The 17,772-nt window shown below is 35.8% G+C and overlaps 1 protein-coding gene and 1 pseudogene across 11 annotated transcripts in view; both read right to left on the reverse strand.

The window, feature by feature from the left end:
- Positions 1-17,772, reverse strand: part of ZNF644 (zinc finger protein 644) — a 101,765-nt gene that overhangs the window by 44,854 nt on the left and 39,139 nt on the right. For 3 of the 11 annotated variants that reach the window (XM_081818766.1, XM_081818765.1, XM_081818764.1), the window contains exon 2: positions 8,752-8,894. The exons of the other annotated variants lie outside the window; for them this stretch is intronic. The gene's annotated coding sequence lies outside the window, so the exon portion shown is untranslated. The remainder of the gene's footprint in view (positions 1-8,751; positions 8,895-17,772) is intronic. 11 annotated transcript variants of the gene reach the window in all.
- LOC115938148 (U2 spliceosomal RNA) lies at positions 13,755-13,837 on the reverse strand (annotated as a pseudogene).

Below are 17,772 nucleotides of genomic sequence, written 5' to 3' on the forward strand. Positions count from 1 at the left end.
AAGGCATAATATAAATGATGCCTGAACTAAAAAGATATTTCTATCAAAAATTGGAATGCTTCCCTCCCTACCAAACTAAGCCTTGGTTTATATTTTTATATTCCATATGGCATTTAACTACAACTCAAGTTTACAACACCAATTATTATTTTGTTTACAAAAGAATCAAATATTTATATTAAGTTGCTTAATATCAAATTGATCCCCTCTGCATTTAATCATTTATGTAGAATAGCAGTTAACAGCAGACAATCTGATTCATTTTTAAGCCAAGTAGTGCCACCAAGTGGTGGCATATTTTCTTCTTAACATACCACTCTGAAGCAACAGAAAGTTACACTGAAATATAATATTGGAATGGAATTAAAAAAAAAATCAATCTGATAATAAATTTTAAGTAGATAAGTTTCTGAAATATTTGGTACAAAAGTTTAAAAACAAAACAGAAAAAGGTCAATCTTTTTGGAAAACATTTGTATTGCCCTGAAGAACCTATAGTTTCAAAGTTAAATTTTCCTTAGAAAGCAAACAACTATGAATACAATGCTGCAGTGTTTAATTTTTGTTGTCTTTTAATTCCAAATTTTCTTGAAAGACTTAAATTGCTTTAGAAATTAGTAAAACACACACAGTAAGAGATCTGAAGGGGTTTTTAAATTTTTATTAATTTTTTTGTGGGGGGAGGCAGAGGGAGAGAGAATTCCAAGCACTCTCCACTGAGCACAGACCCTGACCTGGGGCTCAGTCCCACGACCCCAAGACCATGACCTGAGCTGAAACCAAGACTCAAAGGCTTACCCTACTGAGCCACCCAGGCACCCCTCAACCTGAAGGTTTTATAACAGTATTACCCTCATTAAGTATAGGGAGACAGAAGAGTTGTTAGGAATCTGTTCCGGGCCTCTCCTTGGCTTACTGATCATCTTCCTATGTCTCTTCAAACTGTCTTCCCTCCATGTGCATGTCTCTGTGTCCAAATATCCCTTTTTTCATAAGGACATCAGTTAGTTATAAGTGGATTTGCCCCATCCTCCCTAATGACCTACCTTTAACTTGATTACCTCTGTAAATACCCTATCTCCAAATAAGGTTTACTCTAAGGTACTCTGAGGTACTTACTTCAGGTCCTACTCTGAGGCAGTGGGGGTGAATTCAGGGTTGGGGGAGGTGGTACAACAATTCAGCAGTAACACTAATCATTTGTATTTTTGATGACTGTATTTTCTTATTTAAAAAGACAAAATACGGGGGGCACCTGGGTGGCTCAGTCATTAAGCGTCTGCCTTCGGCTCAGGTCATCATCCCAGGGTCCTGGGATCGAGCCCCGCATCGGGCTCCCTGCTCAGCCAGGAGCCTGCTTCTCCCTCTCCCACTCCCCCTGCTTGTGTTCCCTCTCTCTCTGTCAAATAAATAAAAAAATAAAATCTTTAAAAAAAAAAAAAAAGACAAAATACGGGGCACCTCAGGGGGTGCCCGGGTGGCTCCATCAGTTAAGCATCTGCCTTCAGCTCAGGTCATGATTCCAGGGTCCTGGGATTGAGCCCCACATCCTCGGGCTCTCTGCTCAGTGGGGAGCTTGCTTCTCCCTCTCCCTCTGCCTGCCACTCCCCCTGCTTGTGTGCGCGCTCTCCCTCTCTACCAAATAAATAAATAAAATCTTAAAAAAAAAATATGGAGTGCCTGAGTGGCTCAGTCATTGGGCATCCACCTTTAGCTCAGGTCATGATCTCAAGGTCCTGGGATTGAACCCCGCGTCGGGCTCCCTGCCCTGTGGGGTGTCTGCCTTTCCCTCTACCCCTCCCCCCACTTGTGCTCTCTCCCTCTCACTCTCTCAAATAAATAAAGTCTTTCAAAAAATAAAAAGAAGACAAAACAGCTCTTGGAAATTATTAAATAAGGGTCACCTGGGTTGCACAGTCAGTTGAACATCCAACTCTTGGGTTTCAGCTTAGGTGGTGATCTCAGGGTTGTGGGCTCAAGCCCCACATCAGGCTCCAAGCTCAGCATGGAGTCCGCTTGAGACTCTCTCTCCCTCTCCCTCTGCCCCTACCACCCCTCACAGCTTCTTTCTTTTTCTCTCTCTCTAAAATAAATAAATATTTTTAAAAATTATTAAATGATGGATACTTGTGATATTGTGATTTATAAGAAACATATTTGGGCTTCCTCCCTGTTTCTGGCACAGCACCCATAAACCCTTAGGAATTTCCTAAGAGTAGTTATAAAGATGTCTTTTGTTATATTAGTGAGATGACTTTTGGAAATCCCCTAAAGTTGGGGACTGCTAGCCAGAGGGTGCCATGCTAACTATGTGTCCCACCCATCTGACCTCTGGAGGGGAGATGGGCTAGAGGCTGGGTCAACTGACACCGGCTAATGATTTAATCAATCCTGCAAATATAATGAAGCTGCCATAAAACCCCAAAAGGATGGGGTTTGGAGAGTTTCCGGATTGGTAAACATAGGGATATGCTGAGAGAGTGGTGCGCCTAGACAAGACAATGGAAGCTCCACACTTCTTCCCACATGTCTTGCCCTATGACTCTCTTCTGTCTGTTCCTGAGTTATATCCTTTTATAATAAACTGGAAATCTAGAAAGTATACTGGTTTCCTGAGTTCTGTGAGTTGCTCTAGCAAATTAATCAAACCCAAGGAGGGAGTCATGGGAACCTCTGATTTATGGCCAGTGGGTCTGAAGTACAGGTATCAAGGTAACAACCTGGACTTGCAACTGGCATCGTTAAGTCTAAGGACAGGGCTATGGGAACCTCTAATTGGTAGTCAATTGGTCAGAAGCACAGATGACAACCTGAGCTTACAATTAGCATCTGAAGTCAAGGATAGGAGGAGTCTTGAAGGACTGTAACATTAACCTGTGAAACAGTATCAGAACTGAGCTGAATTGTAGGACAGAAGGTTGGTATGTGGAGAACTGCTTGGTGGTCTGCGGAAACTATCCCTCCATACACTGGAATTGGTCTAGAACCTAAGATACTATTTTACTTTCATGAACTCTATTATCAGCAAAATAAATGACTAAATTTTAGTATAAAGTTATATATATAAAATATCAAAGTAGTAAGTGCCATATAGTTCATGGCCAACCCAATTATAATGCACTCAGTCCTAGACTTCATCTCCTAACATTTATCACTATAACCCAGCCATGCTGGCCTCCTTGCTGTTCCTTGACCAGGCCCCACGTACTTTGCATTTAATGTTCTCTGCTTGGAGTTCTTCCTCCAAGTATATGCGGAGATCAGTTCCTTCAGTTCCAATGATGTTAGTTCTTAGACCATCCTAAATAAAACAGCACCCTTAGTCACTCTTTATTCCCCTATTTGGTTTTATTTTTCTTCACAGTACTTATTGATAACCGACGGACAAAGCAGGCTATGATTTATCTATTTTCTCTCCCCCACTACAAAGTAAGCTTGAGGACAAAGACTAATGTTTTGTTCACTGATGTACCCCTGACATCTAAAAGAGTACCTACTATGACTACCATATGTGTATAGTGTCACAAGCAGAATGAATTTTTAAAAATTCATGCATCTGCTTTCTAACTTGATCTATTGGTTCCTTTCTAATCAGTTCTTCACATCTAGAGGCAGAGTGACCTTTTCAAGCTCACCACTCCTCTATGGAACGCAACATTTTTCTCTCTCACAGGACATAGTCCCAGATCTTTAGCACAGCTGGAAAGGCTTTGCTGGGTCCTGCCTACCTTTCCATCTGGTCTCACAGTTCTCAGGGATTCAACCACTCTGGCCCTCTCTCAAATTCCCCAGTGTGTCCCTTCTCATCACAGGGCCTCTGCACATGTAGTTCCTCTGATCTGGAATCCTCAGCTCTCCTCTCCCCAGCCCTCCATCACATTAATTTAGTTAACCTTAACTCCTAAGCTTCCTTCAGATCACAGTTCTAAATGTCATTTACTCTGGGAAGCCTTCCTCAAACACCCCATGTCAAGTTCCTTTGTCATAGGCTTTTGAAGAACTGTTCCTTTCAGAGCTCTAATGTCTTTAAAATATTTAATTTATATCACTTTTGATTAACGTATTTCTCCCAATGAACCCAAGTTCCAACAGAATAGGAACAACGTTTTTGTTGTATACACTGTGTTTTGAGCAACTAGAAGGTGCTTGGATACCTAAATGAAGGGACATGGACAAAGCAGGCTAACTATAAGTGAATAATAAAGCCTGCAATCAGTCAATTATGGGAATCAACAAAGCAAACTTTGTTTTTTATTAACTTTAATTGTTTTATCCAGACACGTTGCCTGTTTCTGGGTAACTGCCTCTCCCCAGCCATGTGTGTGCACAAAAGAGAAAACTTATTTAATATTTCTACTAATTGGAATATAAGAGTAACATAAATCTTTACAACATTTGTCATTGTATCATTAGCTTTCAGGTTGCTTTAAATAGCAATAGAACAAACTTTTACTGTTTCTTTATGACAATATGATAAAAAATAAAATGGGTCATAATGAATTTTCAAAATAAATTCATACCATAAATGATATAAAGTAAGACTATAATACCCTCCCAGATCTATGACATTTTTTTCTAAATACTTTAAAATACCTTCAGATGGCAAAAGTACTTACCACCGTAATTCAAAAGTTACATATTGCACTTGATGTATTACATCTTGTTATTGCACTCTAAGGGTATGGTTAAATGTTTCTTACAAAAAACAATTCCACATAATTTCATTCAACTCAATTCATTCAGTTATATAGAACATTCTGAACTCAGTGTTACAGACTGAATTGTGTTCCCACCCCCTGCCCCAAACATATAATGAAGCCCTAACCGCCAATACTAAGATTGTGGCTCTATTTAGAGACAAGGCCTTTAAACAGGTAAATAAAATGAGGCCATTAGGGTAAGCCCCAACCCAATCTGACTGGTGTCCTTAACAGGTGGGATTATGACATACAAAGAGACACCGAGGATGCACGTACACAGAGAAAAGGCCATGTAAGGACAAAGCAAGAAAATGGCCATCTAGAGCCAAGGAGAGAGGCCTTAGGAGAAACCAAACCTGCCTTGGACTTCCAGCTTTCAGAACCATAAGAAAATAAACTTCTGTTGTTCAAGCCAACCCAGTCCATGGTATTTTCTTATGGCAGCCCTAGTAGACTAATACACTCATCTCATACTGATAGGAAGGTTCTAGTCTATTGTAATATATGTGAATGACTAGTAATTATTGCCCTATGAATACACCAAACTAAGGTCATCTCCAGCATGCTTTATGCTAAATGTTGGGACTTAAAAGACAGTATGTGTTTGGGCATATTTGTCTAAGAAAAAATTTGGTCCTGCCTACTTGTATTACTGCACTCTATGCAGCAATGAGATGGATCTCTATTGGAACAGCTATAGACATCAATTTCCTTAATGGTCAGAAGAGAACAACTTAGCTATTATATACCTGAAATAATAAACATGTGGATCTCCTTTGAGCCCATAATATAAAAAACTTCATATTCGAGGTCCTTGCAAATAATCTTAATTAAATAATTTGCTAACTGTTCTTTTCTGTGGCTGAGGAAACTGTGAACTAGTGGTCAAAACCATAACTATGCAAAATTAAGTCTTTTCAAAAAAACACAGATTGCCAGAACTTCTTCCCTAGGGTTTCTGATTCAAATTTGCTACAGTTTTTCAGTTTCCACAGTTTTTTTTAAGTACCCCCAGAAAACTCTTAATATGTAGTCAGAATCATCTAAAACAGGTTTCTCAACCATGTCTACAATCGGAGACCTTTTAAAAAATACTGATGCTCAGCTCCCCTCTGAAGAATTTAGGAATGTGGCTCTGGCATTGTTAATTTTAAATATATTTAAAGAGTTAAAAGGATTCATTATTAAAAGAATACACACACACATACACACACACACACACACACCAGTAAGAGAAACTCCTAGGGAGCTAAATGTGCAGCCATTATTGAAAACCACAGTGCAGGATCCATATGGCTATTACATGTTGTGATTAATGTGATGTATGTGCAACCAAATATTGGTGTATATGAATAATTACTGAAAAATACATTATCACACTCCAGTGAACATATTTTCCTTAGTAGTAAAAACAGAGTAAAGAATACTATATACTACAGTATGGCTTCATTATGAAAGGTATCGGTGAGCCTTCAATTATCTAAGTAGAAAAGGGAATAAAACCATTAACAAAATACAGCAAAAAGAATTCAACAGCACATTAAAAAGTATATACACTATGACCATGGTGGGAGTTATTACTGGAATGCAAAGATAGTTCAACATAAGACAATCAATCAATGTAACATACATTAATAAAATAAAGGATGAAAGGACGAAAACAACATGACCAGCTCAGTTGATGCAGAAAAAAATTGACATCAACATTGTTTCATGATAAAAACACTCAACAAACTAGGAATAGAAGTAAACCACCTCAACATAATAAAGGCAATATATGGAAAGCCCACAATTTACATTGCACTCAAGGGCAAAAGACAGAAACCTTCCCTCAAAGATCAGAAACAAGACAAGGATGCCCATTTTTACTGTTTCTATTTAACATAGTACTGGAATTCCTACACAGAGCAACTAGGCAAGACACAGAAATAAAAGGCATTCAATTTGGAAAGGAAGAAATAGTTATCTTTGTGGATGACATGATCTTATAGGTAGAAAATTCTGAAGATTCCACAAAAACAACAGTCAGAAATAAATGAATTCAGCAAAATTACAGCATACAAAAATCAACACACACCCTATCTTACATCACTTACAAAAATTAACTCAAAATGGATTAAAGACTTAACTGTAAGACCTGAAACCATGAAACCCCTAGAAGTAAAACATGCTATTAACATAGGTATTGGCAATGACTTTTTGGTTTTTTGTTTTGTTTTTTTTTAAGATTTTATTTATTTATTTGAAACAGAGAGAGAGAGGCAGGCAGAGGGAGAGGGAGAAGCAGGCTCCCCGCTGAGCAGAGAGCCCGACTCGGGGCTCAATCCCAGGACCCTGGGATCCTGACCTGAGCCAAAGGCAGACGCTTAACAACTGAGCCACCCAGGCGCCCTGGCAATGACTTTTTGGATAAGACATTTTAAGAACAAGCAACAAAATAAAAAATAAACAAGTGGGACTACAACAAACTGAAAAATTTCAGCAAGGCAAAAGAAATAACAAAGTGAAAAGACAGCCTACAGAATGGGGAAAAATATTTCCAGACCATATATCTAATAAGGGGTTAATACCTCAAATATATAAAGAACCCACACAACTCCATAGCTAAAAATCAAATAACCCAATTAAAAATGGGCATTGAATCTGAATAGACATTTTTTCAAAGAAAACATATAAATGGCCAACAGGTACATGAAAAGATACTCAATATCACTAGTGATTAGGGAAATGCAAATCAAAACCACAATGAGGTATCACATTATGCCTGTTAGAATGGCCATGATCAAATGCTGATAAAGACACAGAGAAAAGGAACCCTTGTGCACTGCTGGTGGGAATGACCTGGTTTAGCCACTATGAAAAACAGTATGGAGGTTCCTCAAAAAATAGAACTACCCTATGATCCAGCAATTCCACTTCTGGGTATTTATCCAAAGAAAGCAAAACCACTAACTTGAAAAGATATCTGCCATCCTATGTTCATAGCAGATTATTTACAAACAGCTAAAATATGGAAACTACCTAAGTGTCCATCAATGGATGAATAAAGAAATTGTGGTAAATATATACAATAGAATATTCTTTACCCATAAAAAATGAGGAAACCTTGACACTTACAACAACCTAGATGGACCTTAAAGGCATTATACTAAGTGAAATAAGTCAGAGAAAGACACATAATGTATGACCTCAACTACATGTGGAATCTAAAAGGAAAACAACAGCAACAACAACAACAAATTCACAAAGAGATCAGATTTATGGTTACCAGAGGTGGGGTGGTAGTGAGAGGGGGAAACTGGAGAAAAGTGGCCAAAAAGTACAACTTCCAGTTACAAGACAATTAAGTACTAGAGATGTACTGTACAACATGATGATTACAGTTAACACTGCTATAGGATATACAGGAAAGCTAAGAGTGTAAATCCTAAGAGTTCTCATCACAAGGAAAAAAATTTTTTTCTTTTTTTGCTTTTTCTATTTTAATCTACGTGATGATGGATGCTAACTAAACTAATGGCAGTAATCATTTCACAATGCAGCCAATCCTTGAACAACACAGGTTTGAACTGTGTGGGTCCAGTTTTAAGCAGTTATTTCACAGTACAGTACTGTAAATGTATTTTCTCTTCCTTATGAATTTCCTAATAACATTTTTTCTCTAGCTATTTTATTTTAAGAACAGTATCTAACACGCATCACACAAAGTATGTGTTAATCAACTCTTCATGTTATTGGTAAGTCTTCTGATCAACAGTTGGCTATTAGTAGTTAAGTTGCTGGGGAGTCAAAAATTATACATGGATTTTCTACTGCAGGGGGTCAACACCCCTAACCCCCATATCATTCAAGGATCTATTGGATGTGAAAGTCAAACTATTACACTGTACACCTTAAACTTAGATAGTGATGTATGTGGGAATTAGATCTCAATAAAACTAGGAAAAAAATTTAAAATAACAATAGAGGGAAAAAAATCAACATGCAAAGGTCAATGGCATTTCCATAAATAGACAATGGCCATCCTGAAAAAACATTAAGAAAATGATACCATTTACAAAAGCATCAAAAAGAATATAATATTGGGGCTCCTCAGTGGCACAGTCAGTTAAGTGTCCAACTCTTGATTTCAGCTCAGGTCTCGATCTCAGGGTCATGAGTCCAAGCCCAGAACTGGGCTCCATGCGGGGGAGCCTATTTAAAAATTAATTAATTAATTAATATTTTTGAAGTTAATATTTAGGAATAAACTTAACCAAAGAGGCTAAAGACTTGTATACTGAAAACATTGCCAAAAGAAATTAAAGATGACAAAAACAAATGAAAAGACATCCAGTGTTCATGGATTAGGAGACTTAATAACATTAAAATGTTAATAGTACTCAAAGTAGATTTAATGCAATCCTTATGAATATCCCAGTAGCATTTTTGCAGACATAGGAAATTTCATTCTAAAACTTACATGGAATTTCAAAGGACCCTAAATAGCCAAAACAATCTTGAAAATGAAAAACAAAGTTACAGATCTCACATTTCCTGATTTTAAAACTTACCATAAAGCTATTAAACAGTGTGGTAGTGGCATAAAGACAAACATACTGATGAATGGACTGTAATAGATAGCCCAGAAATATACTCTCATATATAAGGTCAAATGATTCTTGACAAGGATGCCAAGAACATTCAAAATACACAGACAGTCTTCCCAACAAATGATGCTGAGAAACCCAAATAAACATGCAAAAGAATGAAATTGGACTCTTACTTTCAAATGTTGAATCCACTTCACATATATGGGATAAATCCCACCTGTTTATAGTGTATAATTGTTTTTATACATTGTTTGGTTCAATTTGCCAATATTTTATTGAGAATATTTTGCATCTAAGTTCATCAGAGACGTTAGTCTGTAGTTTTCTTGTTTTTGTACTATCTCTATCTAGTTTTGATATCAGTGTAGTATTAGCTTCATAAAATGAAATGGAAAGTGTTCCCTCTTCCATTTTCTGGAAAGGATTAGATAGAATTGGTGTTAATTCTTCTTAAAATTGTTTAAAATAATTCTCCAGCTTGAAATTTTCCAGTGAAACTTCAATCCTGGAAAAGTTTCCCATGAAACTTTCCATCTTGGCCTAGAGATTTGTTTTTTTGGGGAGTTTCACAATTCTAAATTCAATGCCTTTAACAGTTACTGGGCTATTAAATATAAATTTCATATTGAGTGAGTTGTGGTTGGTTGTGTTTTTCAAGATACTGGGCCACTTCATCCAAATTGTTAAATATTGTCTGTAAGTTGTTCATAGTAAGCTCTTATTGTCCTCACAATGTCTATAAGGGTCTATAGTGATACCCCATTACATTATTAAATTGGTAATTTTTATCTACTTTCTTTTTGTCAGTCCTTCTAGTTCATCAATTTTATTGATTTTTCGTATAAGTAGCTTTTTGTTTCAGTGATTTTTTTTCTTTTTAATTTCCTTTATATCTACTCTTAAATTTATTATTTTCTTTTTCTGCTTGCTTTGGGTTTATTTTGCTTTTCATTTTCTATTATATGAACACTTTCTCTTTTCAAATGTAACATTTAATGCTGTAAATTTCTCAGCACTGCTTTAGCTGTATTCCACATATTTTGATATATTTTCATTTTCATTAAGTTCTTTTTTTATTTTGAGAATTTTTAGCCATGGATTATTTAGAAGTGTGTTAGTTTTCAGTCGACAGATTTTCCTGCTATTGATCTCTAATTTGATTCCATTATGGTCAGAGAATATACTCTGTATAATAACCATTCTTTTAAATTTGTTCAGGTTTGTTCTACTGTTGAAGATGTCATCTATTTTCATGAGTATTTCATGGGCACTTGAATAAGATATGTATTCCATGTTGCTAGGTGGAATGTTCTATATAGGTCATTTTTTTTTTTTTAAAGATTTATTTACTTATTTGACAGAGAGATAGATAGAGCCAAAGAGCACAAGCGGAGGGAATGGCAGAGGGAGAGGGAGAAGCAGGCTCTGCACTGAGCAGGGAGCCCAATACGGGGTTTGATCCTAAGACCCTGGGATCATGACCTGAGCTGAAGGCAGATGCTTAACTATCTGAGCCACCTAGGTGCCCCTATTTAGGTCATTTAGATCCTGTTGGTTTACTGTGTTCAGATTTTTATATTCTTGCTGATTTTATGCCTAATAGTTGTATCAGTTGTTGAGAGGAGAGTATTAAAGTCTTCAATTTTAATTGTGGATTCATCTTTTCCTTTTTCAGCTTTATCAGTTTTTTGTGTTTTTTTAGTGTAGATTATGGCTCTATTGTTTGGTACCTACACATTTAGGTTCATTACATCTTCCTAATAGACTGATGCTTTTATCATTATTTAATCTCCTCTTGGTCCCTGGTAATTTTCTTTGTTCTAAAGTCTACTTTACCAGAATTTAATGTAATCATTCTTGCTTCTTTTTTAGGTTAATGTTTGTATGGTATAGTCTTTAATATCTTTTTCAGCCCATGTAAATTTGCTGTAAGCTACATATAGTTATGGTTGTGTGTCTTTTATCCACTCTGTCATTTTCTTTGATATATTTATACCATTTACCTTTAAAGTAATTTCCAACCTGCAGATTAAACGTTCCTACTCACCTGTGGCAGGTATGACTGTGTTAGAAGAGCCACTTGAAAACCACAAGAATAATGACTCAATATAAAGAACATCAATAAAGAGATAAAAAAGAAATCAAACAAAAATTTATAAAATTTATAAATTTATAAATTTATAAAACAGAAACAAATTCTGGAGATGAACAATAATTAAAATGAAAAATGCACTAGTGAATCTCAAAAGATTTGAGCAAGCAGAATAGATCATCAGTGGACATGAAAGTAGGTCAACTGAAATTACAATCTGAGAAGTAGAAAGAAAAAAGAACGAAGGAAAATGCACAGAGCCTAAGAGATCTGTGGACACCATCAAGTGTACCAACCTATTTATAATGAGAGACAAAGGAGAGAAAGAGGTAAAAAATATTTCAAAAAATGACGATAAATATCCAAAATTTGATAAAAGACATGAAACTAAACAGCCAACAAATTCAACAAACTCCAAGTAGGAAAACTCCAAATAGATCCAGACTATCACATTAATCTAAAATGGTCAAAACCCATACACAAAGAATGAATAATAAAAGCAGCAAGAGAGAAGCAATTAGTCACATACATTGGGCCCTAAGAAGATAAAAAGCTTATTTCTCATCAAATACCATAGAGGCTACAATTTTTAACCAAAATTTCTATACCCAGCAAAATTATCCTTCAAAAAAAAGGGGGGATTAAGACAGTCTCAGAAAAGCAGAAGCTGAAGAGAGTGAACCACTAGTAGAACTGCCCCACAAGAAATGTTAAAGGGAGTCCTTCAGGCTACAATGAAAGAACACACCAAATGGTAATTCAAAGCTATGAAAAGAAATAAAGAACAATAAAGACAACTACATGGGTAAACATAGAAGCCACTACTACTGTATAAAGTAACTTGGGACAGTAACACAAAACAGAAGAGGGATGGAGCTGTATAGAAAAGTCTTTACACTATTGATACAAAGCTGGTATTAATTCAAACTAGACTATTATAATTGTAAAATGTTAACTGTAATTGCCAAGGTAAACACAATAACTAAAAAATAGACATAAAAGGAAATAAGGAAGTCAAAATGATGCACAACACAAAGCTCAATTAACACGCCCAAAAAAGCAGTAATAGATAGAACAACCACACAAATTTTGAATAAGGAAATAGAGAATCTGAATAACACTACAAACCAAGTGGACCTAACATATAAAGAATAATCTACCCAACAACAGCAGAATATACTTTCTTTTCAAAGTACACACGGAACATTTTTTAGGATAGACCACGTTAGGCCACAAAACAAGCCATAAAAATTCAAGACTGAAATGATACAAATACCTTTTCTGACCACAATGGAATGAAACTAGAAATCAACAGCACAAAGAAAACTGGAAATGCACAAATCTGTGAAAATTTAACAACATTCTTAAACAGCCAAAGGGTCAAAACAAAGAAAAAAGGAAATTAGAAAATACCTTGAGACAAATGAAAATGAAAACACAACATACCAAAACCTGAGGGATACAATGAAAGCAATGCTAACAGGGAACTGTACAATTGTAAATACTTAGATTAAAAAAGAAAAAAGATCTTAAATCAACAACCTAACTTTACAACTCTAGAAATTAGAAAAGGAAAACATTAACCCAAAGCTAGAAGAAGCAAATAATAAAGATTAGAGCAGAGATAAATGGCATAGAGAACACAAAAACAATAGAAAAAAACAACCACAACAATGAAACAAAGAGTTGGCTTTATGAAAAGATCAACAAAATTGACAAGTCCTCTGCTAGGGATTAAGAAAAAAGGAAGAAGATTCAATTAAATCAGAAATAAAAGGGGATGTATAAACAATGTCACAGAAATAAAGATTATAAAAAAATACTATGAAAACTGTACACCAAAAAATTGGATAACCAAAAAGAAATGGATAAACTCCTAGGAACATGCACCCTACAAAGACTGAATCATGAGGCAATAAAAAATTGTGAACAGACCTTTAACTAGTAAGGAGACTGAAACAGTAATCAAACCCCATTCCCCCCAAAAGGAAAGTCCACGACTAAATGGCTTTGCTGGAGAGTTCTACCAAATATTTAGAGAATTAACACCAATTCTCTCGAAACTCTTCCCAAAAAATTGAAGAGGAGAAAACATTTCCAAGCTCATTAAATGAGGCCAGCATTACCCTGGTACCAAAGTTAGACAAAGACACAAGAAAACTAGTCTAGACCAGTATCTTTGTTCTGAATATTGATACCAAAAAATTCTGAACTAAAAGCAAACTGATTTCAACAGCACATTGAAAGGATTATTACACCATAGTAGGAGGGATTTATTACTGGAATGCAAAGATGATTGAACATTTGAAAATCAATCAGTGTAATATACCACACATTAACAGAGTGAACAAACACAACATAAATCATCTCAATTGATGCAGAAAAAAACATTTAACAAAATGTGACACCATTTTATGATACACTTGATCTTAGCCAAAAGGCCGAGAAGCGATTCACCATTTCATGATAAATAAAACTCTCAATAAACTAGGAATAGAAGAAATCTACCTCAACATAATGAAGTCCATTTACAAAAAAACACATAGCTAAAATCATACTCAGTGGTTAAATGCTGAAAGCTTTTCCTCTAACACCAAGAATAAGACAAGGTCGTCTGCTCTTGCTACTCCTATCAAACACAGTACTGGAAATCCTAGCCAGAGCAGTCAGGCAAGAAAAAAAATAAAAGCATTCAAATTGGAAAGGAAAAAATAAAATTATCTTTCTTCATAGACAACATGACCTTATGTAGAAAACCCCAAAATACCACCAAAAAACTGTTATAATAAACAAATTCAACCAATGTAGGACATAAAATTAACACACAAAAATCCGTTGTGTCTATACATTAACAATAAACAACCTCAAAAAAAAAATTAACAATCTCATTTACAAAAGCATCAAAAAGAATAAAAAACTGGAATAAATTTAACCAAGGAGATGAAAGACTTGCGCACTGAAGACCACAATACAATGCTGAAAAAAGTTAAAGAAAACACAAACGGAAAAATATCCAGTCTTCAAGTATTGGGAGACTTAATATTAAGATGTCCATATTATCCAAAGCAATTAACAGAGTCAACATAATCACTATCAAATTCCCAGTGGCATTTTTTTTTTTTGCAGAAGTAGATAAATTCACCCTAAAATTCAAATATCAAGAGATCTCAAGGCAAAGTAATTTTGAAAAAGAACAAAGCTGCATGTCTCATATTTCTTAATTTAAAAGTAAATTTACAATGCTACAGTAATCAAAACACTCTGATAATGGCATAAAGACAAACAGACCAAAGGTCAGAAGACAGACCCTGGAAATACACTCACAAAATGGTCAAATGATCTCTGCCAAGGATGCCAAGACTACTCAATGAAAAATGAATAGTCTCTTCAACAACTGGTGCTGGGGAAACAGGATAAACACATACAAAAGGATGAAGTTGGATCCTTCTTTTACACCATAAATAAAACTTAACTCAAAATGAATCAAAGACCTAAACATAAGACCTGAAACGATAAAACTCCTAGGAGAAAACATAGAGGAAAAAGCTTTGTGACATCATCAAACCTGACAATAATTTCTTGGATACGAAAAGCAGAGACAACAAAAATAGACAAATGGAAGTATATCAAACTTAAAAACTTCTGTGTATCAAAGCACACAATCAACAGAGTCAACAGGCAGGTGATCTACAGAATGGGAGAAAATATCACCAAACTGTAGATCTGATAAGGAATTAATGTCTAGAATATATTAAAAATTCTTACAAAACAAAAACCCCCCAAACAACCCAATTAAAATATGGACTTGAATAGATGTTTCTCTAAATATGATCTACAAATGGCCAACAAACATGAAAAAATGCCCAACATCACTAGAGAAATGTAAATCGAAACCATGAGGTATCACTGCACATCCACCAGGATGGCTGTGTTTTCAAAATAACAGAAAACGACAAATGTTGGTGAAGGTGTATGCACTGTTGGTAGGATTGTAAAGTGGTGCAAAAACAGTATGAATATTCCTGGAAAACTCAGAAATAGAACTATCATATGATCCAGCAATAACACTTTGAGGTATATATTCAAAAAAATTTAGAGTCTTGAAGAATATTTGCACACCCACGTTCATAATAGCACTGTTCACAATAGTGAAGAGATGGAAGCAACCCAAACATCTACTGATGGATGAATCAATAAAGGAAATGTGGTATATGAACACAATGAAATATTATACAGACTTAAACAGGAAAAAAAATCCTGTCACATGCTACCAAATGGATGAACCTTAAGGACATTACACTAAGTGAAATAAGCCAGTCACAAAAAGACAAATATTGTATGATTGATTCCATCTATAGGAGTCATCTAAAGTAGTCAAATTCATGAAAATAGAAAGTAGAATGTGGTCACCTAAGGCTGGAAGGAGGGGTAAAAAGGGAATTTGTTGTTTAATGGGTATAGAGTCTCAGATTTGCAAGATGAAAAAGGTCTGGATATCTGTTTCATAACAGTATGAATATACTTAATACTACTGAACCATACACTTAAAAATGATTAAGATGCACACAGTAGCACTATTCAAAATAGCCTAAAGGTGTAAGCAACCCAAATGTCCATCCACAGATGAACAGGTAGAGAATCTATAGCATAGCCATACAATAAAATATTATTCAGGCATAAAAAGAAATGAAGTACCAGGGTGCTTGGGTGGCTCAGTTGGTTAAGTGTCCGACTCTTGGTTTTGGCTCAGGTCATGATCTCATGGGGCCTGAGATGGAGCCCCGGGTAGGGCTCCCAGCTCAGCAGGGAGTCTGTTTGAAGATTCTCTTCCGCTGCCCCTCCCCCCACCACTCATGAACGTACTCTAAAACAAATAAATCTTAAAAAAAAGAGAGAGAGAAAGAGAAAGAAAGAAAGAAAACGAAAGAAAGAACCCACATCCTACAACATGGATGAACCTCAAAAATGTTATGCTTCATGTGGCTGGCTCAGTAGATAGAGCGTGCAGCTCTTGATCTCAGGGTCTTGAGTTCAAGCCCTATGTTGGAGTAGAGCTTACTGAAAAAATAAAAATAAAAAAAATTATTATTGGGGCACCTGGGTAGCTCAGTTTGTTAAGCATCTAAAACGTCCACTCAGGTCATGATCTCAGGGTCCTGGGATCGAGCCCCACATCAGGCTCTCCACTCAGCAGGGAATAATCTTCTCCCTCTCCCTCTGCCCCTTAGCCCACCCGTGCTTGCTCGTGTGCTCTCTAATAAATAAATAAAATATTTTTAAAAAAACCAGTGTTATGCTAAGTGAAAGAAGCTGGACAAAAAGGTTACATACTATATAATCCCTTTTATATGAAATATCCAGGACAGGCAAGGTCATAGAGATAAAAAGCAGATTAGTGGTTTCCAGGGACTGGGGGAGAGGAAGGAATGAGGACTGACTGCTTAATGGGTACAGGGTTTCCTTGGGTGTGATGAAATATAATGGAACTAGTTACAGGTGATAATTGCACAATATTGTAAATCTAAAAAGTCACTGAATTTTATACTTTAAAATTAATAATATATTTTAGGTGAATTCTACCTTAGAAAAAATCAATTGTATTTCTATATACTAACAATGAACATATAGAATCTGAAATTAAAATCACAATATTATCTCCAAAAAAATCAAAATATATGATAAACTGAACCTCATGAAAATTTAGAACTTTAAAGACCCTGTTAAGAAGATGACAACACAAGTTGCAGACTGGAATGGGAGAAAGTACTTAGAAAAACCCTATCTAACAAAGGACCAGTAGCTACAATACATAACTCTCAAGACAACGGTAAAAAAATAAACAATCCAACTAGACAATGAGCAAAAGACATGAAAAGACGTTTCACCTAAAAGAAGGTAAAAATGCACATAATCACTTGAAAAGATGTTGAGCATCATTAGTCATTAGGGAAATGTAAATTTAAAACACAATGAGAGCTCTCTGGGCTCAGACCAAGTTTGCGACAGTATAGTTAAACGCACCAAGAAGGTCGGAATCATCGGTAAACACAGAACCCATATGATCCCTCCCTCAGGAAAATGGTGAAGAAGAGTGAAACAAGTCAGCACGCCAAATACACTTTCTCCTTCTGTGGCAAAACCAAGAGGAAAAGACAAGCTGTGAGGACCTGGCATTGTGGTTCCTACATGAAAACGGTAGCCAGTGGTGCCTGGACCTACAACTACAACACCACTCCTGTCGTCACAGTGAAGTCTGCCATCAGACATTGCTAGCCCATAATAAATGGGTTAATTCTGTTAACAAAATTACTTTGGCTTGTTAAATTTATTAATTGGATGTTCTGATTTGCATTGCATTAATTTTACTTTCTCAAAAGACTTGGAAATT

The sequence above is a fragment of the Leptonychotes weddellii genome, chromosome 4, assembly GCF_054177405.1.
Source record: "Leptonychotes weddellii isolate Sample4059 chromosome 4, ASM5417740v2, whole genome shotgun sequence".
NCBI classification, from domain to species: domain Eukaryota; kingdom Metazoa; phylum Chordata; class Mammalia; order Carnivora; family Phocidae; genus Leptonychotes; species Leptonychotes weddellii.